The following is a 24,268-nucleotide window of genomic DNA, read 5'->3' as shown; positions in this document are numbered from 1 at the left end:
TTTTTTTGGGGGGTTTTAGTTGTTTTTTGAGGGAGGTTTTTGTTTTTTGGTGGTGGTCGTGTTTGTTTGTTTGTTGTTGGTTGTTTCGTTGGCTTTGTTGTGAGGCAAAAAACTCTGTACTAGCTGATGTGGGCATGTTGCTATCCTTATTTATTGTTAGTGCTTTTATATGGAGGACACAACAAATGTGACAAGAATGGATGTCTATATTTTTTTATTGCAGTCATAGTAGTGAAAGTAGCAAGCTTGAAAAAGGTGTTGCCAGACAAAACAATGCTTATAAGTGTTTCTAGGAACTCTATGATAATAGTGGAAGAGTGGAATTTGCAGATACATGCATGTTTGCACGGACATGAACCTGGCAGAATCCAAAGAGCTTCTCTGGTGGAACCCAGTTGTCTCAGGATAGGATGGTGGATTGGTCAGCAGTGATAGTAAGCTTAGGAAACAGTTTCCTTCAACAGGGAAGAATTAGAAAAAAATCACAAAGGGCTTTAACACTTCCATTAAAACAATATTCTGAATCTGTGCTTCAGAGTTTCAGTTCTTCTCTAACTACTAGAGCTCATAGTGAAACCTTGTGGTTTTGGGGGTCTTGAGTGTTTTCAGGTCTGTGCACACAGTTGCTGTTGCTGGGTGTATAGGATTTTTTACACAGTCATGGAAATGTTGACTATGGTCTCAGAAGTGGGATGTAGCAGGTTGGTACAGCATTTCTGGTGGTTTCCTCTGCTTTGTAGCTCCTGGTCTGTACTTTGCAGATAGGGACTGGATACTTGCAAGAATCCTGCCTTGCAAGTCTGCAGTTTATCATATTCCTTTGCTTTGGTGATACAGTTCTGGCCAATACTACTGCTTTGTACCATTACAATTACCATTTGTCTGTCACTCTCCCTCCCATTCTGTACTTTTAAGGTTGTGGTTTAAACTCAGTTAACCAATAAATCACTCACAGCCGCTTGCTTGCTCACTTCCCTCCCACATCAGCATGGGGGAGAGAATCAGACAAGTGAAAGTGAGAAAACATGTGGGTTGAGATAAAACAGTTTAATAAGTAAAACCAAACCATGCACACAAGCAAAGCAAAACAAGGAATTCATCCACCATTTCCTTTGGGCAGGCAGGTGTTCAGCCATGCCCAGATAAAAAGGGAGGGCTCCATTATGCTTCAGGAATCCTCAGGAAGACAAATACCATCAATCCCAACATTCCCCCTTGTCCTTCTTCTCTCCCCGTTTTATATATTGAGCATATGGTATGGAATATCCCTGTGGTCAGTTGGGGTCAGCTGTCCCATCCATGTGCCTGCCCAACCTCTTGTGCGCCCCCAAGCTCCTGGCTGGTGGGGTTAGATGAGAAACAGAAAAGGCTTTGATACTGCAAGTGCTGCCCAGCAATACCCAAAACATCCCTGTGTTATCAACAGTTTTCAGCACAAATCCAAAACATAGCTACTGTGAAGAAAATGAACTTTATCCCTGTCAAAATCAGCACAAAAGTACAGAATAACCTTATCATCTCAGGACTTACTGTCTTCTTCCTAGTTGAAAAGCTTTCAGTTCCAATGGTCTCAAGGAGAGATGTGACTATAATTCTTTTCCACATCCAGGAAGCTGAAGTAAATTCTGTTTTTCACGTGCTACCTAAAAGTCATTGTGGCTTGCCACTGAAGCTGTATATTAAAAAAAAAGTTTCTAAACATTATTCCCTGCTAAAAAGCAAACAAAGAAGGTACCTTGCTTGATTTATAGAGTATACACTAGATGAATTATTTTCTCATCCTGTTCCAGCAGGAACAGGGTGTCCCAGGAAAGCACTGTTCTCTCTGAGAGTTGGCCAGTGTGTGACAGATCCTGAAATGAGGATTGTGAAGCTAGGCTTTGCTCAAAATCCTGAACTTTGTGTTTTTGACCAGCATGCATACTTTTTGAATATCTGTTCATCTCTATGGATAAAGTGTCAGCTTTTGATGTCTTTATACTGAACTCCAGGACAACTGCTGCTGATCTGCCTGGAAACCATCTGACAGGCCTTCTGGTCTGCCTATCTTCAAAATAAAAAGACTGGCTTCTCTTCAGCATGTAGAGCTATGTCTTTCTTAGAAAGCAGACTGAAACCTTTCTGCCCTTCAGACCTGCAGCTGATACTTGCACCATTTATTGATCAGCTGTCTGTCAGGGGTGATAGTGCATTAATGTTTGGTGTCTACTGATTGTACATCCTGACAATAACCAGTGTTTTATTTACAGAGCAGGGACAGAGAACCTGGCATAGCTTTTTACAAACTAAGTTCTTTAAAGATCAAATATGTCTGGTTAGGGAACATTGTCTCTTTTACAGCCTTGTCCCAACAAGGTCTGCACTGGTGTCCCATTGCAAGGCTAAGGGCAGCACCCAACAAGTACAGGCAGAACAAAGTCTTCCAGAATCTCTGGCTGCTGCAAGTTTCTCTCTGCTGATAACAAGTCAGTTGCAGAGCCAAGAAGCATTTGGCCTGCAGGTTACATGTTGGCCAGGTCTGTCATATGTACCCTCCAGTGCTTCACACTGGATGCAGTGATGTGAGATTAATAAGATGGGCAGTCATTTTCCTCCTCATTCCAGCTTGTTTGGATAAGCATTGTGAAGTCAGGCAAGCTGGCTTGACTGGTCACTCTGTGTGAGCTCTACGAATGCGTGTTGAGAACTGCTGGGTAACTGATGCAGACCGAAAGAGAGGTTCAGCACAAGACTAAATGAGACAGAGTTGCTATGTGCAGATGGACAAGATAGCATACAGTACCTGGTAACCTGCTTTAACCTGGTTAAGCATCATCCGTTTGTCAGATGGGATGTGGCCCAGTGTTTCAAATCTTGGAGAGACACATTACATTGAATATTTTGATATTGTGGTACAATTGTGTACATTTTCATCCTGGAAGAGAAGGCAGGTAACTGGTACTTGGTCACATTCATGTCGTGCCTATCCATGAAAATAGATCCACATTTCTATTCTTGTACATTGGTCACATTCTATTCTAAAAATGTCTGCCTTTTCAAATGAATATAAACTAAGTTACGGGGTGTTTTGTTTTCTCCTAATGGTTAGTGTCACGTCATCCTTATCAACATGATGCAAGCTCAACTGTAGGAACTCTGTTCTGCTTAGATTCTGTTAATTTCCAACTTGACCTGTGATCCTTCTCTATTCACAGAAAGGTCTCTCTTCCTTAGCTGCTGAGTAGTGGGTTATTTCCACATAAAATTGATTAAGGATTTGCAGGAGTGTGACGAGGCCTGAAATTCATTAATTCTGGGACACTTACACTTGGTAGATAGCTCTCTTGGCCAATGGAGTTGGTATTTGATGTCCGAACTTCCAACTAGTCAATCTTTCCCGGTCTGTTGGTGGTGGTACATTTGTTGTGATGATTTGATTACTCCCAAGATTTTTGCTGGGAAGGTTTCCTAACAGAAAATTATTATCACAGTGATAGATTTTAAAGGGAGAGAGAGATGAAGGGAAACTTTCACAGTGAGGATGCTGTGGATGAAAAAGAAGTAAAATTCCCATTGAAATAAGAATGGCTGACCCTGAATTTGTGTGTAGAACCATCTTTTCTTCAGCACTGGAGTCTTACCGCACACTCTCCCTGTGATTTTTAAACCTGTGTTTTGGATTCTTACCTAGACTCTTGCCAAACCCTGACTACATTTGTTAAAATGAAATGTACTGAGCACAGTGTAGTGGGGTTGTATTTTGAGTCTGCTGGAACATGGATGCCTCCTGAGCCCATACCTCTAGCATACACCAAGCCCTGGCTGGCATGTGGTGGCAAACTGACAGGTGACACTGTTGGATCACACCTTGCTCCCATAGACCAGCACAGGCAGTTTCTGTTCTTAGCACAAAAATGAAAGTAGAGTAAAAGTGCTTTTGCTTACATGGCATCAGTGCCACTTTTCCTAAGAGCGCATATATCAAAGTTCAGCAGGCTTCAGTGGAGCTTTGACACAAACTTCTAAGTCTTTGGCACACTTTCTGAAAACAGCAGGAACACAGTATTTCAGTTTCTCAGTTTTCAGCCCACATTGAAAAATGGGAGCTCTTTCCAGAGAAATTGGGCTGGTGGTTCCCATATCTCAATCTGAAGCATTGTGCCTGGCCTGGTTCCTTGCCAGCAGGGGCCTCAGGCTGGTAGCTCTAGTTTTGATGATGACAGCCAAACTAAGGATTTTGTTCAGCCAAATCCTACAGTGATACTGCTGGCTTTTCAGCTGAGATGCCAAATCTGCACCAGTCCTGAAAGTGTAGAATTTTCAGAAATTTTGAAGGTACAGAAGATTCATTTCTGTACAGCTTTGCTTTTTAACATCTGAAGAGAATAAAAATAAATTATATTATCTACCAGATACTTAATTTTTAAAAAACAAACTGCAGTTTTAGACAGCAGAGTGTATGAGTGCTTTGCATGCTTATAAAATCTGTATTCTTTATTTCTGCAAAATACTGCTTATCACATCTTAAGAAAGTTGTGCTGCATGCTAAGATCTCTCTGTAAAACAAGGAAAAACTGAAGAACAGAAAACCAAATGTAGCTAAGGCAAAAAGAAAGGCTATACCTTTAGGGCTTATAAATAGTATGTTAATATAACATTAGGTCTATAGTGCAGGTACACAAAAACCTCATCTTTCTAGAAGGAAAAAGCTTTCAAAACAAAAATGTCATCCATATATATATATTCATCATAATGTAGCCCAGGGGTTACACAGCCACATGTTTTGTAAATGGTTATAGTACATGAGATTTGTAATGTTGCAGTACTATGGGTCCTAAAAAAGATTTATTTCAGATAGTGCTGTTTTTTAGTTATACAGCTTTTTTAATGTGCTGTCATGTCATCTACAGCAGTGGCCTAAAGAATGCCTGCCTGAATACTTCAGTTAATTGGGTTTCTGTTGTGTCACTTCCCTGTCCCATGTCAGGCCTGTGGTGCAGAGATACAAAAATATTTTTATTAGCACCCCAGGCCAGGCTGAAACTCCAGCAGTGATCCAGCACAGGCTCCAATTGAAGGTGATGAGGGATGTGCTGGCTATCTGGAGAATGACCTGTCAGGATGTGGGAGTGTGTTCTGGCTGGCAGTGTCTCTGCAGGAACACTGCTCCTTCTTCTCCACTTCTTTGTACAAGCTCTGACTACAGCTGTTCTGTCAGTCATATTTGGAAATCTCCTCCTGAGTGAAGAAAGGTATTTAAAAGGGGACAGTGAACTCTATGAACAATTAAATCTGCACAGTGCACTCTTGGGATTCTACCGTCATTCCCAAGAGCTTGTTATTTGTAGTGTGATGTTAATATCTACTCAGACAGCAATTTCTGCTACTGATGTAGCCATATCCTCTCTCTGCCAGCAGGTAGTGGCAGGTCTGTAAAGATGAGCAAAATTCCAGGGCGAGAGAGGAGAACAAGGCATGCCTTAAAATCTGCAAGCCTTCATTCCAGGAAAGCCCTCATCTTGCCAACAGGGCTGTGACCTGTCTGGAGGTACATTTTGGTGAAATTGAAGCCTGAACTTTATAAGGACAGAGGAGGAGACCCCACCACCAGTTTGATCTGTGGGGTAGAGGATTAAAAGCTGGTTAAGGCAGGACTTCTGGTCGTTCAGTGATGATAGTGTGCCTGTTTTTTCTAGAAATTTTAAGACCTTGGCTGGAGTACTTGCCTTTCAGCTCCTATGTAGATCAATTATTTGTCACTTTCCCCACGTGGTCTGTAGAAATTTTTCTACACTTTCCCCTCACACTCGCACATGCCATACATCTTCAGTGAAGTCATGTGCCATTTAAAGTGTAGGGTTCCCCCAAGGTTATTCTGTATCTTTCACTGCAAAATTGATTTGTCCTGATGCAGCCACTTGCCACTAGTAAAATCATCAGTTTGACTCAAATCCCTTGTAGTCTGACCATTGTTCTTTTAATTTTAGAGTGTCATCTTGTGCAATGGATCGGTGTCCATTTTGTGGCAAGCAGTTGGAAGCAAGCATTTGCTTCACTGGTTTGTGTCTGAGTCAGAGTGAATGAAATTGTAGGTGGAAATCTGCTTAATTTTGAAGAGTAATTACTAGCAAATCTGTTCAACTTTTGGACACATCCATCACCAATTCACAGGATAGCACGGTTTATCAGATCAGGAAACCTCTTTACAAAGAAATGCTCTCCTAAATATGTGCAGAGTATTCAGGCTGCATCCCAGCTTCTTTTACTAGGTGAATTGCAGTCATCTTAGCTGTGGACTGAGAAAAGAGTATTTTTAGTAAAGCTGAAGGTCACACACATTGCTTTTGTTGAGAAGAGCCCTAGCTCTCTAAAGATGGCTAAGACCTTATTTCCTATACCAAAGGGAAAAGGGAGAGTACTGTTTGTTTCATCTTTGAAAGGTATTCCAGCTTTACTGGCAAGCTGTCTAGTGGAGATGCAGCCTTTTTTATGGTGCTAGAACATATTTAAATTCTTCCTGAGCCTGCTAATTTCTACTCCATAGAACAAAGTCGTTGCCTATCAAATAACTGGCCACCAAGTGACTCCTGTAACCCAGCACCATCTGCCTACCAGAGCACATTGTTTAGAGTCTGTGTGCAGTGCTGAAACAGGTAGAACAAATCTACTTCAGCTCTTTCCTCAGCATTCTTCCAGAATAGTCTGTGTTAGAGCTTTTCTGAGGAGCTGCTGTTTCTTTCAGCATCCAGCACCATCAGATATGGACTGTTCCTCTTTGGACATGGTATTGTGTTTTGACTCAATCTTGTCTGACACTGCTTTTTCTTAGTTTCTCTTCAGTTTCCTTTCTGAGCCGACTCCCATTTATATGAGCACCTATCTTTTGGGCTCTGCAGCATTCAGTCCAATAAAGCCTGTAGACAGTCTCTTTTCCTAAGCCAAGCAGAGCAGCAATATTCTAATGATCATTTCTCTCTTGCGTATTTTACTGATTGCATGGGAATGTAGGTTAGTGATTTAGTACACCCATATCCAAGCAAAATAATTACCTAGGTTATTTCTTTTTTCATATTTTTGTTGTATGTGGCCCCAGGTGAAAACCAATCTTGGTTCTTGAATCAATGTCAGAGTTGCTTATGCTGATCTAATTATTGTTTCCTTCCCTATCCTCCACTGAATTTGGGGCATGGTGATTTCTTTTATTTCAGCAAGTTTGCCACAGGCATTGGACGAGTTTTTTAGCTGAGATGAGACAGAGCCTGCTTCAGACATGGCTTCTAGTGCTCTTTTCTTCCTTTCTTCCAAACACATGTCTTGCAGCTGGCCAGTAGATCTTTTTTACCTGATGGACCAAGCATTTAGCTGCCTTAAATGCAATTATATTTGTGTTTTCATCAGCTCATCATTTCACTTTTTTTGCATAGTTAACTAAGGTAATTTGCCTTTTTTTGAGTTTCTGTGCTTACCTGCACAGATGTGGGGGGTTCTCAGACTTAAGAAACTGTTACTTTTTCCCTTAAAGTGAGGAAGTACTGCAGTCCCTGCTGAAGAGCACATTGGTAGTGTATTGCAGTATTGAAAAGGACCTGTTGGTTACATTTCTAAGTTCAGAAGAGATTAATTTACACTTGCCTAAAGGGTGTTCCGTTAGTATTGCTTAAGTCATGTCCCCAGACAGTGAACTGTTCCCATTTCACTCCTTGGCTGATGTACCAGCCTTACAGCAGACTAATGATGGGATAAGGGAAGCAGATGGACTTCCCATGTTTTGAGCCAGCTAGTTCTAGGAAAGTATTTTCTGGAGGTTGTTGAAGCATAAGGTCTAATACCTGTTAGAGAAGAGAGGGTAAGGGGATTCAAATCAAATTATGAAGTTCAACAAAAGTAAGTGCAGAGCCCTGCACCTAGAGAGGAATATGCACCAGTACAAGGTCAAGGGTTGAACTACAGGAAAGCATCTGGGGATGCTTGTTCAGAAATCTCTGATTAAAAAGGCTTTTGCCTGTAGTGTTTAACACAGCAGAGGAAAATACTTAAAATTTTAATAGTCATGGGTCTTATCGTCATTGGTTGTGACTTGATTGTAGAGCCGAATTTCAAACTTGTTTCATTGTTGCTTGTTGCAAGCAGTTTGATGTGTAATAAAAGACAAATTTTTAAATTTCTGAAGTTTGCAGAACCTGAACATCCAAGGAGCTATTTGAGCAGACTGACCTGAGAAATGGGAAAGGGAGGGAAGGAGGTATGCATTGCATGGGTTGCATGTTGTTAATTGAAATGAAAAAATGAATAGGAATGTTCCTAATCAAAGGTAGCATTGCAAAGGTTTTGTCTGGCAGGATCTTGTGACTGTCATGTCTAAAAACAATGTACTTCTTTCTATGAAAGCATTACTTTTTTCCCCAACAACATGCATGTGATGCAGATGAAAAATACACTGTCTGTAATGGCCGGAGCAGAGTCTCCAGCTGAACACCACATACAGATTGTGCAGTCACTGCTTTGTCAGTCAGTGAATGGAGAGGGGTGATCATGCTGATGGAACAGAACTAATGAAGGCTCAACCTTCCAGACTTCACTAGTTTGGAGCAAGAGCCTGAGGTGTGCAGAGAAATGTGCAGTGCTCCCATATCAGTACAGGCACCTACTCTGACTGCACAGCCTCCCCTCTGCAGCAACACTTTCACTAATGCTTCTGTGGGACATCTTTGTTCCAGAGGCAAAATACATTAGCATAAGTACAGCCTGCATCATCAAAATTATCTGGTGTTTTTTTAGTTGTGGCTTTGAGCCCTAGTGGTAGTGAATGTGGAATTATTTTGAAAGCACAAGGCAATGCACCATACCTGAACCTTGTTTCTCATAGCATCTGCCTCTGGAATATATGTGGAACAAGAGAAAGCCATGCATGATATCCCTTGAGAAAAGCTGAGGGATATATGGATAGGGTGGGAATGGACGTTTGTAATAGGGCTTTCACAGGACCCATGAAATGGAAACAGCAGAAAAAGCTTTTTCTAAGCTTAGAATTCTAAAACTTCAAAGGATCTTGCAGGAAAATTGTGTTGTAGTCCAGGGAAAGACTTAACCATTCCTCTCTGCCCCTACCAATCTCTTTTGGGCCTGTGGGTCTGTCTCGATCTCTAATCTTAATTTCCCTTTATATAAGGGGAAAAAATGGGAATTGCGGTTCTGAGAATAGTAACAGGAACAGCATGTTCACAGGCTCTGAGGATGGAGGTCACCTAGCCCACTGGAGCGTGTAAAAGCTGCACTTCACGTTGGGTTCTTGGCAGTTGATAAGCCAAGGAGAAACTGCTGGCTTCTGATTCCATTCCTGTTAATGTGTGTGTCAAAAGTCAGATCAGCTTCCAATTTTGATCACTGTGATTAGGCAGAAATGGGTATTGTTAAAGGAGTTAGAGCAAGTCCAGCTCTTGAAAATATGTTGTGACACATCTGTACTGAGATTTAAGCGGCAGGAATTACCACTTCAGGATTCTAATGCAAAACCTGAAGATACAGTCTAGAATTCTGCAAAAATTAGTCATTCCTCTGCTGCTCTGATGAAATAAAATGTCATACTGCCCCTTGTTTTCATCATTTCCAGCAGAGCCAAACCCTTTTGTAGATGTACCTTAGAAAGCATATCACAAAAGCAGTTCTGTGAAAATAATTTCTTGTACTTTTTGCAAAAATTAGGGCAAAGTTATTGTGAAAATAGCTGAGATGATCCATGCTGTGCATGTAAGAATTATTTTAAAGAGATTATCTGGTTATGGGAGAATATTTTATTTGGATTATGTAGCTACATAGAATTTATAATTCATGCCTTCTGCAGGAAAAAAGTTCCCCAGTGCTGCAGTGAGAAATGTCAGATCTGAACTTGTACTAACTCTAAGGTTTTATATTTGCAACATTGAATTCTCAAAGATTAATCCCTGAATTTTGGGAGAAAATTTCTTCACATAGAATCCAACTCAGTAAGAAAAGTTTGTCCCACAAGGTTAACTGGTAGCACATACAAGATTAGAGGTGCTTCTGTAGTGACTTTTAGAGAAGTGATGCTTTCTGCTTGAAAGTTGTGCATAAGTTGTGCTCCATTTAACAAATGGGTGAATTAGGTGCACACTTCAACTCTTTTCAGTGACTGGGACCCCAGTTGTTGCATCTGCATATGAGATGGAGGACATATTTGCAATCTCTCTCTTCAACTATGGTGTTGAAACCAGTATTTCATGGTACTGACTCTAATAGTCCCAAAGTTTTCCCTTGCTTATGCAAGTGATTAACCTTTGAATCAATGCTTAGTATAACATTCATAGCAGTGCATGTTTTTGGGAAGCTTGTGGATAGTGTCCTAGGACTTGGATGGACAGGCAGAAGGTGCTTTTACTGGGCTAAGAGATGTGTGTTTGATGCTGGCTCACTTAATTTCCTCCTTTTTAAACCATGGAAACTTCACTGTGTTTGTGATTCTGAATGACCATGGATAATTTTATAAAAAAGCTGTGACGTTATTCTGTCGTTGCAGATTTACTTGATTGCACAAGGTCCTGGCAGCTTTTTGCAAATCCTAATTGCTTTGAGGATCAAGCATTTTATTTCTGGTTTCTGATATGTCATAAAGTTTTTTCAAGATAGGTAGGACCTCAAAACAGAGTCATGGTGCATTTTTGTTGACTCTTTTTTTCTAGGCCAGTCATTTTGTGTTCTGAAAGATTTTCAAATGGCCACTGAAGTCTGGCTTGCCATATTAATTATAACTGGGAGAAAGCTAGATGCTTTTACCACAGGTATTCTGCCTTGGTATCTCAGTTGGTAGTTTTTGCGGAAGCAGCAGCTGAGAGATTTTGCATAAATTCAGAACTCATTAACATCACAGGGAACTGCCAGCAGTCAGTTGCAATGGTGATAACGTGTTCATGCTGACACACAGAGAGCCAGGAGGTGTGGATGAAGCAGGTCTGGTAAATACCACTCCAAGCTTGATATTCTGAAGTGTGTTAGACCCTTGCTGAGTTTTTATCCCCTTGATATTGCAAACTTGTTCTTTTGGTTTAGTGGGGCTAAAGAACTTTATCTTAGTAGTCTGAAGCTGTACTTCAGGCTGCGGTCTTAATTGATAAACATCACAAATCTTTTAATTTTTCAAGGCTGAAGTCAGTTCATCCCTTTTATTATGCAGAAATAGAAGTGCTCTTCCTGGGGCATTTCTAGGACATGGGATTTAATTGTGCTGATTGCCAGCGATAATAAAAACAAAACATTCAGTTTAACTGATACATCATATGAAATTTAATGGTGGTCACTTCTAAATTAGTATTTTGGTAATTTCAGCAGTCCTCATTCAGCCTTTTTTTTTCCTTTATTAACAAATACAATGCATCCAAATCAGTTTTTAGATGGATCTATGTTCTTCAAAGACAGGGCTGCTTCCCTGGAACATTGTAGTGCTTTCCATCCTGTATTGAAGCTCACAGTGAATGCTCTTATGCATCTGTCACTATTACCAGAATCAACTTCAAAATATTGTTACGCATATGGAAATACCATCCTTTACTCAATCCATCCTCTATTAGTTCTGTCAGTTGCCATTTTGTATTGCTGGATCAGATTTTTTAAAAGCTGCTGTTGTCCTTCCCTGAGTTTCTAAGTAAGTTTTGCTGTATTTGTCAGCATGACCTCCAGTTAATGCCTCAAGTGTTTGCCCACAGCTAAAGTCTATTGTAAGCAAATATTGCATGAACTACAGTCTCACTGTGCATCAGATGGTACAGGCAGTGCTTGGATGGTGAGCACACACAGCACTAAACCAGAGCTGCTTGGTTAGTTTTCGGGAAGATTCCTGTCTGAAGGATGAGCCTGTGCTGTGGTCACTTGAGTGGTGGTGGAATGTACAGTCTTTTTCAGAGTGCAGGAGGCACTCATAGCCTTGATGGGGTAGAAACTGTGTATGGATAGGACCTCTCCTAAATGGTGTCAACAGTTCAAGTTAGACACTTCGTAAAGGTTGGATGGACCAGATGGATGTCTTCTGAAGTTATTTTGAAAGTACTTGCTTTTATCTTGCAGATTTTTTTTTTTTTTTTAAGTAAACAACCCTGGAAGTATAAAAGCTTAAAAAGAGGAGTTGTTGCACTGCTCATACAAGGACAGGCTAAGAGAATTGGGATTGTTCAGCCTGGAGAAGGGAAGGCTTTGAGGTGACCTAATTGTAGCCTTCCAGTACCTAAAGAGAGCCTTCAAGGAAGATGGAGGGGAACTTCTTACAAGGGCATGTGGTGACAGGACAAGGATGAATGGCTTCAAACTGAAAGGGAGTAGGTTTAGATTAGGTATTAGGAAAAATTCTTTGCTTTGAGGGTGGTGAGGTACTAGAACAGGTTGTCTGGAGAAATTGTGGATGTTCCATCCCTGACAGTGTTCAAGGCCAGGTTGGATGAGACTCTGAGCAGCCTGATCTAGTGGAAAGTTTCCCTGCCCAGGGCCGGGGGGTTGGAACAGGATGATCTTTAAGGTCCCTTCCAACCCAGGCCATTCTATGAACCTATGATTTAGCAGTTCCTGAGTATGTCCAGTTTCTACCTGTTAATATTTACATATATCTTGGTAATTCCTCTAAATTAGGTTCTGGAAAGGACTTAGTAACCACTGAGGTTTATTTAAAACTTCTTTTACTGCTCGCTGGAGTGAAATAAGTGGCTCTTTAAACCTCGCCCTCCTTCAGTTTGGCAGATCACCTGGAAAACCACCAGCTATGTCCAGCTATTTCAGCCTAATTAATGTTTCCTGATTAGAGTTCCTGCTCTGAAACTCAACTGGATTTGTTCCAAAAAAGAACAAAAACTTTATTTAGGGCAGAGGGGTATACTAAATGATGAATGCACATCAAAAAGCTCTAAATTGAGAATAGAGGTATCTTTTGGGATGGAAGGATTGGTATCTGAAATCTAAGCATCAGTGATGGAGGGCAAGAGAGAGAAAAACATCTTAAGGACTCTTAATGAGCCATTACCTCTGATGTCGTGGTATTGCTTTACTCTGCCACGGGTGCAGTCTGTCTTCAGACCTGGCTGAAATACAGCATGAATTTCAGTTTCACAAAGCTAGTGAGCTGCTGATAAACCTGCACATTCCCCAATACACAGAAGATCTGTATCAGTCTCTTTATATACCTTGGAAAATCCTAACCAAACAACCAAAACTCCAAGCCATTTCAAAGGCTACGTAACTTTGAGTAAAGAGGTGGAAGGCATTTCCTTTTTACTGAGATTGGTCTCTGGCCTGTCTTGCATCACTAAATTGTGCTGTGTGAAGGGCTGAAAATCATGAGTAACCAACTTTCCTAGCCTTGGTATTGTTTTATATTACTCTGAGTAACTCCTGCCTTTACTGCTATTGTTTGATAGAGGTCTCTGCTCTGTTGTGTTGGTAGAATTCCACCACTAGCTAGGATGATTTCATGTTGAATAGATGTTTATATTTCAACTTTTCTCTCTGGTTTTCTTTCCCTCATGCCTCTGATGTCAAGAAATAAAAAAAATAAATGAGAAACCTTTACCTTTTTGTTTTGTTCCAAACCTCATCTGGTAGGTTTCTGAGAAGAGAAACATCTTTCCTTGAAATCTGCCTTATTTTTATTATCAGGTTGGTATGATGGAATGTTTGAGATTCTTACAGCTGTCAGTGCATAGAACATTACTCTTTTATGTTGCTTTGAGTTGCTGCAATAATTTCTTCTGGTAAGAAGGATACACCTAGTCCCAGTGGAGGTGCTGGTCATCACTAGTTTTTCCTCAGGTGCTGGCTTTGGTACTGCAACAAGCTTTTGTTGGCTAATGTTTCCCTTCCAGCAGTACTTGTAGCAGGTGAAATGTTAGAGCTCTAAGTGTAAGTGTCTAAAAGTAATACTGTATGAAAGTGGTCTGGTGAAACAGAAAGGGTTTCACAGTGTATTGGCTGGCAGTAATAGTGCACAAATGTTTCAATTTAAGGAAAACCAGTTTGTACATGTACACTGCAGTGGCTGGTTTGTAACATGCTCAGCATGTGTTTAAGCTCAGTTTACACAAATATGTAAACTTAGCTGCCTTGCCCCTGATGCAGTGTTGCTGTGTGCTTCTGTCACTTGTTCCAGAGCAAGTTTTATGGTCACAGTCTTGAATGTTGCAGAGGTGACTTTGTGATCATACATGCCAGGAAACATCACAGGACAGGGCACCAACCAGCCCCAGTGTCAGCTGAATTATACTGCACACTGTGGGACTCTTGAGGTAAAGCTTTTGAAAACAAACCTGTGGTTCAAAGCTGGGTTAAAAGTTGCTGGTGAAGCAGGTGGCAAGGATTCCCTCTATTTGCCAGAGGATTTGCTCTTAGAAGTCCTTATCTCCTTCTTATAACCTGGACAAGGATTTCTATAGATTTAGCAATGTTTATGATGCTGAGCTTGGACTATTCCCACTAGAACTCGGCCACAGGCCACCTTTACTGTGTTGAATACCCCTTGAATTACTGAAGTATCAAGAACAGCCAGGATCGTTTAGAGTGCCTTCTTAAAAATATTTTCCCTAGCTTTTATAGAATGTGCCAATGGCTTAATGTGACACATCCTATTTTTAATGCAAACAGCTCCCTTCTGGATACCTAATGTTATCTAGAAAATGGGCAAGAGATAGAGCAGCTTTCAGGGCTTGGTATTTAGATTGGAGAAATTAAGCTGCATTACAAGGTTCAGTGAACAGGAACATGGACTGCCTCATGGTGCCTTTGTTGCAGGCTTGCCATCTGGCTATTTATCCAGCGGATGGTGGGAGGCTTGTGTGGTGGTTCCTTTGCTACCTGCACGCCTCTGACAAGTTTGGGTATCGTGGAGTACTTCAGGTACTTTAGGGCATGCAAGGCAAAGCCTTCTTGCAAGCTGTTGTTCTGCTGTTTTGGCATAGCAGGTACACACGTAGGAGTTAAGAGTTGGACTTGATGATCCCTGTAGGTCCCTTCCAACTCAGAATATTCTGTGGTTCCCTGTTGAAGCTAAAAATTGTGCCAAAGCTCCATCCACTGTGGTCTGCTGAAGGGATGAGTTATAAAATAAATGCTAAAATCCTTCTTGTCCAAATTGTTTTGAGTCTGTTCTGTCTGTGAAGCTGTCTCTAAAGAGCTATTGGAAAAAGGGGTGAACCTGGATAACTGGTGCTGAAGGGGTTCAGTTCTGTTCCAAAATGTGCGGAATGTGGGTATGTCACAGAAACATCCTGTTGAGTCAGAATCAGTAAAATTTTCTGGTCAAGACAAGTCTGTTTTTTCCCAGACTTCCAGGAAGGAGTCTCATGCTCCTCTAGATTGTTCTTTATAAGGTTTCAACTTTCTATATGCAGTATTGATTAAGAACAGGATAATTTTGTGGTGCTGTACCATTGTATCTTTCAGTATTCTCAGGTTTGAATGTTTAAAAAGTAGCTTTTGAACCTGATAGTTGTACATAAATGTCAGCTCTGTGTCAAGAATAAACATCTGGTGGGATGTACACTTTGTTAATATTGATTAAAATTGCAGCCTCATTTAAGCAGAGACTGGCAATACTGCCCTTTTGTTTCTATGGGCAGCCAACATGTTGTAAACTCATTAATATTAGATTTATATTTAATGTTTCCATTGTCTTTCTGGTACAAACAAGGTTTCTTCCCATAGATAAAGAGAGTTCTGATAGCACTTTGAAGACACTGCAGCAGTGCTAACAAGATCGGGGATTTAGATGTCTGTTCTCAATTGATTATTTTTTAAATGTCTTTCCATTGTGGAAGAAGTTTTCTGTTTAAGTCTGTCTTTTCTTCCTGGGGTGGTCAGGGACAAACGCATTGGCATCACAAAATGCCCATCTTCTGTTTTTAAGGGTGAAACATGAATTTGGGGCTCACATTTCAGCAGTGCCTCCGAGGTTCTGGCAGGTCTCCCTGTGGAGGTATTGGCCATCTCCTAAGAAACCAACGCAGATGAGGGCACAACAAGCCTAAATTAATAAACTGTTCATGTGAACTTGCCCCTAGAGCTCAACAGCTCATGACTCTCCTAGAAACAGTAGGGATTCTCCAATGAAAACAACTCAAAGAAAAATTAATTCTATCCTGACAATGAAACAGTGTAGGCAACCTTACAGCTCCCAAGAGCTAGACACTTGTTTTCCAGAGATGATCTCTAATGTAATCCTGCAGCATTGATTTTTTTCTTTCTAGCCTCTGATTGTTCTTGCTGAAGTCATGGTGGGTAGCAGCCAGCGTGGGCTAGGAAAAGCCTTATGGAAGTGTGAGGTTGACATCTTCTGTTTTCCCTGAACACCAGTCCTCTTGTTCATGCAGACGGGGTTTTGTTACAAGCTAACATGATACAAGACCTACAGTTCTGGAATTCTTTAACTTTTATATAGGGAAGAAGTATATGAATATGCCTTTACCAGAAACAAAAAATATTTCTTTAACAATTTCTCTCTTAAAACTGAATGATTTGTCCATCTCCTTCAGCTGACTGGGATGGAACTATTTCTTCATAGCATTATGAGCTATGTATCATTTTATTTTAATGGATCTCTTAAGTCTCTTTCCTGGGAGGAACCTCATGTCCAGTATGCAGTGATGTGATCTGGTGGTTTCTGGTGGTTTCAACCACATGAGAAAGTGAATGTGGATGTGGTGCTGTGATTCCACTTCCAGGAATATCTGAGAGTGCATCCATCCTGTAACCACAATGAGACTCCAGCATAATATAGACACACCTGAAGTAATGTTAAGCTGAGTATCTCTGTCCAGACATGCCAGCATGAAGCCTTCCAGGACTGCAGTGACCATGCCAAAAGTTGGTTCATTTAGCTTTTGGTGAGCTTTGTGTTTTTTTGGTGAAAATATACCTCAGGTAACTTGTTTAAAACTAAGTGAACTTGTCTTTTAGCTGCCCTGCACTAACTCAGATAGTTCCAAACCCCTCAGAGCACTGAAAATGTTCTAACCACTTGAGAAAGATTTGCTTCTAAGATATGCAAGAGCTGCGTGCTGGTCACAATGAGGTTGCATTGCCTCTTGGACTTGTGTCTTCATTTACTAACAAATTCCAGCTGCTTCCAGACAGGTTACTTGTAGAGAGAGAGCCAAGAGGGAGATTATTTGATAGTCACTTATTTGACTGCAGTTTTATATGTCCTAAAGGATGTGTTTTATAGGTAACTACAGGGGTTGCAGCATGGAAACTTGGGTTCAAGTAGCTTTGATTAAGAAATAGAGAAGAAAATGTGATTTCCCTTTACAGTTACTTGCTGAACTAAACTGTGATTAGATTTCCAAGCAAATTCTAAGTGCTACTGAATTTTGTATAGAGCTGTGCATCTTTCTTATTTGTTCAAGGCAGTGATTACAGAGGACAGTCTGTAGAGCTTTTGCAGATTATCAGGATTGCCAGCTATGCTGCTGTGTTTCCTCTTAAAAAACGATCAGGAAGGTGTTTTGGAAAAGTATTTTTTGCGTCCTGCAGCTGTAGGGAAAATGGGCAAGCTGTGCGGATTTGCCTCTGGTATTTGTCCTGCTTTTTCCTGAAATAATTTTACTCAGTAAACATTTTTCAGATGGTTTTCTGTGATTCCTATCCAGCCATGGTGCACTAGGCTATGAACAAAATTGAAAACAATGGAAGAGCTCAGCAATACCCCCATGAAAGCCATCAGATCAGAGTTTCAAATTACCTATACGCCTCAGCTGTGTCTATAAAATAAGTAAGTCAATGAGAGGGCAAACAGTGATTTAAGATTTTGCCAAATGATTGTGGAGCCTTGGGTTCACAGGAGAAACTACATGCAACTTTTTTTTCTAATAAGAATTTGTTTCAGGACAGTAATGTCAAATATAGTAAATATGTGAGCCAAAATACAAGTCTCTGCTAGACCATTGCTGTGTCAGAATATTGTATGGAAAAAAGGAATCTAAAAGGGTTGATGCCAATTCATTGTAGTATGGATGTGCCTGAGTGCTGGCTTAGAGCTGCAATGCAGGGTTTTGTTTCTTAGGACAAGTAGCCCCAAAGGACTGAACATGCAGTGTCATTTCCTGGCCAATCTGTAAGGCTCAGATCCTTGACGCAGACTTTTTATTCCTGAACATCCATGCAACTGTGCTCAGCAGCGAGTTGAGGTTTCCCTGCCCTGGAAGTGGGGTTGGTTGAGATTTAGATTGATTAAGATGCCAGTATTTTGAATGATGGTTCTACACATCAACTAGTTTGCTTTCAAAGGTATGACCAAAGATGCTTGTCTTAAGATGCCTTTTTGCTGTGAGCCCCTTCTGCTGCTGCCCCCCCACACCACTTCCAGGTTGCCATGGGGTTAGATCTTACTTTAAATCCTGGGATAAGTCCAGGTGCACTTGTGTGCAATTATAGGCTTCTGTCCTTGGTGTGAGAACCACCATGCTTTGTTTGTGTCTGCGAGACTGGAGATGAAGCAGCTAAGGAAAGATTGCAGTGTCCCAGCAGAGGCTTTGTGGAGATGTTTTTGTGTGACAGGGTGTACCTGGTGACAGCAGGTATCAGCACACAGGTCATGGGACTACATGAGATGTGATACAGGCTACTTGTGTAGCAGAGCAAAGGTAAAGAGACCTTGGAGTACTGCAAATCAGTCACTACCATCCATCAGACACACACAGAAGAGGGAGCCACAGGCTTGTTGGGTGTGCAGTGCGATTGGAGACAGCAATTAGGCTGTAATTAAGCAGCAATAGCACTGATAAAGAAGTGCCAGAGGCCATTGAGGTCTAACAAGGCTTCTGATAGAAAACCACAGCCCATAAAAGTCAAATCTTTTCCAAGGTCAGAGTTTCTGAAACCTTGGTAGACACTAATCTGCCACTAAAATCTGATGAAATGGAGTGAGCATTTTAGGGAATATTAAATACATAAATAAAGAGGAGCACTTTGGGTGGTCCTTTCAGCACAAACTTCTTTTTCTAAACAATTCAACATAAATTTAGCTCAGTTTTCAGAATTTTCAGAGGGAGAGGCCTCTAGATTCTGCTAGACCCCTCTGATTTTCCTGTCCCTGTTAGTTGGGTTGCACAGTCCAGGCTGGTCCCTATAGAGTACAGGTATAGAAATCAACACATTAGAAACCAAAAGCAATTGACGCATAAAAGAAACGCCTTCAAATTAGAGCAACTTCCAGCTTTTTTGGCCACCTTATTTTAAATGACACTTTGAGAAATTCTTCTTGACACATTCATGGGGAGGTAAGTCACTCATTTAATCACTTTAAAGCATTAAAGTCTCTGGTTTTCTGACACTTGCTTGTTCTGTTGTGCATTTCTAAAAAGCTGGTTGTCAGCAGAACAGAATTCAAAAACAGAAAGTGTTGTTTTTCATACAAACACTCAAGACTGCGAATCATTTTTACCTCTTCTTTGAATAAGCAATATTCTGCTTCTGGAGAATTGCAGGGTCTGGTTAGGTGCATATAGAAGTGTTCTGTACCCGTCTGAACAACACGCACTTCTGCTCCCTGGAAACAAAGAGGGAGACTTCAAAGGTGTCTGATTAGTTGTCAGCCTGTTCTCTTGACAGTTTCCAACTTCTCTTTTTTAAAGCAGCCACTTCTGGAGTTGTGTGAAAGCCAGTTGAGCAGAGGAATGCTTTGATATCAAAGTGCAGAGAAGGTTTCTGAGAATACTATGACTTAGGGAGTGGTGGTTACTACACACACTTTTCATGAAGAAAGCAATTGAGAAAGCTGCTTGAGTTTGAAGTCTGGATTATGATACTGTTGCTCTTTGCTACAGTCTCTACCCAGTGATGTCTGTCAGGTAACAGGTAGTCACATGGAACTTGCCAGGCAATTTGCTGGCTAACATAATTTAATTCAATTTTAAACATGTGATCAGCTGTTTTAAAGATTTGAGACAAATACTTCAACCTGTATGAAAGAAACTTTCTAGTGTATAAAGAAAACTTTCAGAGAACCGTGGATATCCACACTTCATGGTCCAACTAGCAAACTGGACAGGTGAATACCTACCTGTGCCTAGGTTTGACGTGCAAAACTCCAGCTTTGTTGGTAATTCATGAGCATGAGAAAGATTTTCAGTTTATTAATAACAATTTCACAATGGGAAATTGGGAGAAAAAAGGAAGAAAGCTTTTTTTCTTTTTTAGATCAACCGTGGAATAGGACTGAGGCAGAGACCTGTTTGTTCTAAGATCTTGTTGATTTGTGGTGAGAAATTTGATCAATTTTGCAACACATTGCTTCAAAATGAATTTATAATCTTAAATGTGCTGGATTTTTAAGGCTTCTCATTGCTTTTTAAAATCCGTAATAATTGACTATACCTCCAATTTCTATTCTATAGTTTCAATAGCAGAGTAGGAACTGGGGGTGTGGGATACCAGATTTATGTTATTGTGTCACCAGACTCTGGATAACATAACAATGGATGATTACTTTTCTTCGCAGACTGATAACAGTAGCAAAAATAGTAACTGTAAGTCTAGATTTAGTGTCAAAGTGAAAGTTAACCTTGTCTGAAAAATGAAGAAAGACCAGTTATCAGAGTAAAAACTAATGCATAAATGGAAAGTTAATGACATAAATTTATATTCCATGCTTGCTGATTTTATTTTTAAGTCACTGATGTTAATAGGGGTTTAAATCACTTAAATTCATCCTCTGTCTTTCCCTTGCAATTCAAAGCAATGAAAACCAGTGCTTCTAAGAATATACTAGAGGGACCCAAGCTGTGTTTTCCCTTGTCATTTCTGTGTAACAGGTCATTCTACCCTGGTGAAGCCTTGTGCCTTCATGCTCTTCTGATCAGTACAGCACAGCTTAGTCTCCAATCTATTGTTCTGTAAAACTTTATGGAGTGTTCTATTTCAGCATGTTCTCTTGATGGATTTTCTGTTGTTCTCATTAATGAATGTGTTTGCACTGCTTGCTGTTTCATAAGGCTCTTGCTAAAGACTCAACTGTTCCAACATGGCTGTGTTTTCTCTCACCATAAAATACTGTCTGTTCATGGAATCACTACAAAAAGAAGAATAAACTCTCCTTCTAGAATTAGCTACCCTTGAACCCAGCAATCATTGTACTGTTGTCGTAGTGCCTACATTGTATTTTAGTGTCTTCATGCAATAGCTTTGATCCTAATCTTGAGCCATGAAGTTACTCAGTCCTGGTTTAGTGCAGTGCTGGCAGGATAGGCTGGATTTGGAATCTGAGGCCTGAAAATCCTTCTCTTAGCATCACTACAGACACAGTGTAGTACAGTGCCCTGTGTGAAAGTGGGGGGAAAGGGTCACAATTGTGCAAGCATGTTTTTCCAAGGAGCCTTTCTGCCCCTTGGGAATCAGCAGATTTTTACCAGTAACACATCCATGATTTAAAGGCTGGTTGATCTGAGGAAGTGAAGCCTTCCTGGGTTTCTCTGTAAGAATTAAAAATTTTAAGTGGGGGTAGTACAGAGCAAATAAGGAAGAAAACTTGACATAAAGAGCTGGATTTCTGAACTACAAAGAATGAGTTTGGCTTCCCAAAACTTCAGGTAGAGAATGATCCTGACTCATGGTGGTGGTGTGCTTCCAGTTTTCTGGCTGGGTTAGCTCTCACCTGCTGTGATGGGAAGATGCTTGTTTTATAAGAGCAGCTCAGTCCAGGCCTGGATGGTCGTCATCCTGCTTCATGTAGCATCACTTGTAGTTGAAGTGGTGCAGGTCAAATCACACAGTCTCTGACACTGGCACTTCCCTGTTTGCCACAATATGGCTGTGAGTCTTTAAAAACACTCAACAGTTACATTCTGGTTGTGGGAAAGGATTCTGCCACAGGATTACATTGCGCACTGCCCACCAGGAAGATGTTCCCAGATGTTCCTAGATGTTAAGGAGTGTGTTTGGCCATTAAGATTTGTGGATTCTACAATAATATTTTTAGAACTGATTTCCAGATGTAGAGCCATGCTTTAATTTCTATGGAGGACTGGTCGGCTGACCCTTGTAAATGCATGATTTGGCTTGAAGGAGGCACATCTGTATCTAATTAAAAATTAAAAACCTGCATTTTAATAGCTTCAGGTGAGCAAAAGAGGACTTGAATGCAGAGGCTGTGTTTTGATGTATGGATGGTGGGGAAAGGGAGAAAAAAGGTGGCCCTGGGAAACCTCTCACTAATATCTGCCAGTTTCTGAGGCATGTGCACAAAAGCCCACAATGTTTCAGTTATTCAGTATTGTTCAGATTTCTAGAGGTAAATGCTCTTACACTCATCCTGATTGAAATGCAGGTGAATGCCCAGAATGCCATCGATTTGCCTCGCTTAGCTGTGGGGTAAGTACTACTTTGAAGCATCTCTGTGGCACACAGGAAAATGACAGCGTATTTTCAGCAGCATGTTGAAACGTGGAAGTGTCTTGTGAGATAATGGTTGAAGTGCAGATCCTCCCTCCATGGCACGGTTTGGTTGCAGAGGGACAGGCGGCTTATGTGACAGTGAATCTGTCCATTACCCCTTGACATATGTTTTTGTTGTCTGATACAAGAGAATTTTAGAGCTCTTCTTGAAAACTAATTAGGATTCCTTATTTCAGGGTTCACTAGAAAACACAGCGTTAGAGTAGAGAAGACCCAAATGAGTGGGAAGGATGAGCAGAATTCAGGCAGGCTGGTGTTTGCATAGCAGCTGCTTGCAAACTGGACCATGCACTGAGGTGTGAGCAATGCTTTCTCCTTCCTGACAGTGGTGTTCCAGGAGGGGTATTGAAGGGTAAGTAAATAAATCTGTATAACCAAGTTTCTTTCATTTTCCTAGTCAGGCAACAGCCTGTTATATTTTAGAAGAAAGTCAGAAGAGGTTAATCTTTAGAGAAAAAAATCTGGCTATGGATTGGTGTCATCAAACAACCACTAGACAACAACTTGGAAGGCTTAAAGCATATTAACAAAGGGTGAACTCTGACCACAGGATAGCACAGCACTTGGAGTCAGAATAGTATTAATGGTTCAGAAAAGGCCCCTGTGAGAGCATCATGTGTTGTTAACTTCCATCTTATTTTTGAGGCTGTAAGTTTATTCCTTCCACGCTTTGTCCCCAGCTCTCTGATGCATCTCCTATTGTCCCCAGTACACCAATGTTCCTCTGTATAATGCTTGTTGAGGTTCTCTTAGTGTATCTTTTTGGGGGTTGGTTTGTTTCTTTTTTTTAATTATAGGTTATGATTTCTTTCAGGTGGACGGTGAATTAAAAAAAAAATCTAAGCAACAGATGAAATTGTTCTGTTGCAATAATGCTGGCTCTTCCCCCTTTTACACAGACTCCAATGGAATGGAAGATGTGTTTAGGAGAAAAACAGTATTGGAGAAACCTGCACGAGTGTTTCTGACCCTTTAAATGGGTCAGCTACCACCACATCATAGCAGAATCCAGCCACTCAGGTCCTGCTGTGCTCCATTGTAATTAGCAGAGTTCCTTCTTTTCTTTGTATGAATTCATTTCAAAATCTAAATCAAAATAAAAATTCATTTGCCTCTGCAGCTCTGATGTTCTGTTACAAAGGTCAATGACTGTCCCTGTGCACACGGACCTGTCACCTTGCTTGTGCATGTACAATCCATGGTAGAGCAGTGCTGTGGCAGCCTGGCTTTGTGAGCAGTCCCTCCTCAGGCCCCTCACCTGGCATAGGCAGGGATGGGTGTGACTAGCAGCCTACCAGCTAGATTCAGTGCAAACCATCTGCCTCTCACAGCAGGGCTGGGTAATGATCTCAGCATGTTTCACGCTCTGGGAACTTGGTGCAAACATGTTCTGGTATGGTGGTTGACAAGGAAGTCCTAAACATTCCCAGCCTGTGGGGAGACTCTGAAAGCAGTAGCCAAATCAGGGGTGGGACAGATGCCGACAGTCAGCAGAGGGGGTGATACTGTGGACTAAAAAGTGTCATTACACCACAGAGCACTTAGAGATTGAGCCCTGGCACACTGAGCTTCGTTGGCTCGGCCACCTCAGGAAAGGCAGTTCACTGCACTCTGCATATCCCTGTGGAGACAAGCTGTTCTCTCTGCACAGCTCGGGGCTCCTCTCCTATTTCTGTCACCAGCCTGCAGTTCTGGGGGTGGTTGTGCTAACCACTAATTGCTTGTTTCATTCAAACAGGGAAGGAAGGGTCTTGGTGGATGTGGCTTTTATCCCATTATCTTTAATTTCAGAGCTACCCTCTGTAACACTGCAGTGCAGGGGAAGCTCATTTCATTCTGTTCAGATGGAGATATG

The 24,268-nt window shown here is 41.1% G+C and overlaps 1 protein-coding gene and 1 long non-coding RNA gene across 5 annotated transcripts in view; both read left to right on the top strand.

Moving 5' to 3' along the window:
• The window catches only part of FAM219A (family with sequence similarity 219 member A), a 94,733-nt gene that overhangs the window by 2,103 nt on the left and 68,362 nt on the right, over nt 1-24,268 (top strand). The gene's annotated exons all lie outside the window — the stretch shown is intronic.
• LOC117245614 lies at nt 6,671-23,539 on the top strand. Of its 2 annotated transcripts, XR_004500477.1 has the most exons (3): nt 6,695-22,329; nt 22,590-22,765; nt 23,228-23,539. It is a non-coding gene; the product is annotated as an uncharacterized LOC117245614 (long non-coding RNA). The 2 variants fall into 2 exon arrangements; XR_004500476.1 differs by having other exon boundaries at nt 6,671-22,765.

This window comes from Parus major, chromosome Z (genome assembly GCF_001522545.3).
Source record: "Parus major isolate Abel chromosome Z, Parus_major1.1, whole genome shotgun sequence".
Classification (NCBI taxonomy): domain Eukaryota; kingdom Metazoa; phylum Chordata; class Aves; order Passeriformes; family Paridae; genus Parus; species Parus major.
The sequence above is the reverse complement of the archived record's forward strand: the minus strand, read 5'-3'. Positions and strand labels throughout refer to the sequence as shown.